Here is a 2573-nt window from a genome sequence, read left to right as displayed (position 1 = left end):
GTGTATGTTTTGCATGATGATATGATGAATGGATGGTTAATTTTTAACAGCAGATTCAGTGACGTTAGAGCTGATCTGCGCCTCACTGCACGCGTCTGCGGCGCGTTACGGCTCTACGGCCACCGGAGCTGATCGCGGCCGCTCTAGTCAGTGCTTGTGTTTATACCGGCCAGCCGCAGCACGTTTCTGAAGCGGCTCTCCGCGCTGCTTGGCTAAAAATAGTCTTTTGTGAGCGTGGAGGACGTGGAGGACTAAACAAAACCTCGTCGGAGCCCTAAGGTATAACGGTAACATAACACGCTGTGCTAAATGAGCTAAATGAAAGTTTATTTATAAAACAAAATATCTTCTTTGGCCATATTAGCCTACTCAATAGCATTAGCACAGGCTTTACTCCTTTCAAACTTTATCTGGAATGTCACTGTTTCTGTCACTGCAACTTCCCGATCAGGCGAACGAACACACACACAAAATCGTCTGCCTCTTGAAAAAAAATGTATTTAATATTTGCATCATTTATGATTTATTTTATCCACCCGCAAATAATCAGAATGCATTGTTTATTACCCGACCCGCAGATTATCCGCAGCGCCCGTGGATATAGGAAAAGCAAAATATGTTTGCTGGGTAAATCAGACGGACTTACTGAAAATTCTAATTCATTCTCTGCCAGCAGGAGGTGCTTTAAAGCTGGAGAAACAGAGGTTTCCCCGGAAACGGCTGTACACAAAGCAGAGCTGAGCTCACAAACGCTGCTTTATCAGGCATAGCCTATAACATGCACGATGAAATGAAAATGACATCGAATTTTTTCTAAAGATAGTCTTCCTTCAGAAATACAGTGATATAAAAACACCCGCGCCTCGTTTTGATTTTTAAACGTGCAGTACATGCTCGTGTTTATTCAACGAAGCCTTTTGGAAAATCGGTCAGTTTTGATAGTGGCGAGCTCCACAAATAAATAAATGTATGGGAAACACATCCCACAGCACAGCCACCTGAGCCCAACTTCAGTCTACTCATCACCTTAACTTTAACTGCGTTTGTAGCCGGCGCCATAGCGAGACTGATAAACAAACACAGAGTTAACTTCGGGCTAGGCGCGTGCGCCCGATGAAACCGTCTATATAAAGCTTGAAGCATCAGAATCGGCATCGGTATCGGCCGATCACCATGACAAGAAATTAGGGGTGCTCCGATTGATCAGCTACCGATCACAATCGGCCGATAATCACTTTGGGATGACTGTATTTCACAGTCAACACATAGACTATGGTTTTTTGGCTAGGTTTAAAGTAAAAGAACACTTTTAGATAAACAAGGCAATAATTTTAAAGTTCTTAATTAAAGTTCTTTATGAACCGCAGGATTTCTTGTAATAAAGATTTAAATGCAAAAGAAAAGGCAGTTTCTGTTTCTGTCAATGGTAAGTTTTAATTTAGAACGTTTGTGATAACGTAAGAAAAGTAGTTTAAATGTTTTGCTTTAGCAAACAGCCGTGGATCAGGAGCAGACTCTTGTGTGAAAGCACAGTCCGTGCTGCTTCTGTACCACACATGGACTACATACGCACTGCAAACGGAGTATGTGTGAACCTCACATACAGCTCACAAAATCAGGCTTGCGCAGTGCAAGCAATTGTGCAACAATAACACGACAGTAAAAACAAAAATACAGAGCATGATCAAACATTTAGGTGAGATAAACATAGATATTTGAAAAATGTCTAAAAAATGCCTCCCTCCACTCCTCAAATGAAAAAAAAAAAATCCTCTCACAAGGGTCACCTAAGAGAAGAAATCATTTTCAAAAATTAAATTCAGGCCCTGAATAAATGTCTAAAAATCTTGATTGGATCATCACTATAAATAATTCTACATGATAAAAAGAAGGCTTTAAAAAGATATTGGTGATCGGATCGGCAGATACTGCTTTCTGTGATCGGCCTCAAAAATCCTGATCGGAGCACCCCTACAAGAAATCGGTACTCGGTATCGGCTGCAAAAATCCTGATCGGAGCATCCCTAATATCTTCATATACATAATTTGATTTAATAATAACACAATTCGCTGAGTTTCGGTTCATTTTTGTGAAGTGCTCCTGTTCAAGATGAGACGGCAGAAAGCGCATCATGTTTGATTTCTTTATTTTATAGAAGCACAACGTTTTGTTGATATTGTGAGTGAACACAAATAAAAGTAGACCCTTTCCAGTTATGAATGATGTATTACTCTTACCTTTATGAGCAAAAATGACGGCGTATGAAAAAAATGCAAGTGATTGCACTGGCGCCTCCATGTCCTGCAAAGTGCGCTTCAGCTTCCACGCTCTGCGCAAACTATTGGATATAGCGCACATTTATCTAGGTTTAACGTTTAAACATTGTTATATGCTTGAACTGTTTTATATCCATAGATTTTATTTTAGGCAAGTCGTGATGATTTGAGAAGGCTAAATTGATCAAACATAGTAAGTAGGGCTGGACGATATGGCCAAAATTTATATCACGATATATTTCTAAATTTCGGTCGATACGATATAATTCCGATATCGATATGAACACTATTAAAAA

This window comes from Sinocyclocheilus anshuiensis, unplaced genomic scaffold (assembly GCF_001515605.1).
Source record: "Sinocyclocheilus anshuiensis isolate Anshui unplaced genomic scaffold, SAMN03320099.WGS_v1.1 scaffold1957, whole genome shotgun sequence".
Taxonomy (NCBI): Eukaryota; Metazoa; Chordata; class Actinopteri; order Cypriniformes; family Cyprinidae; genus Sinocyclocheilus; species Sinocyclocheilus anshuiensis.
Note: the sequence above shows the minus strand (reverse complement) of the source record.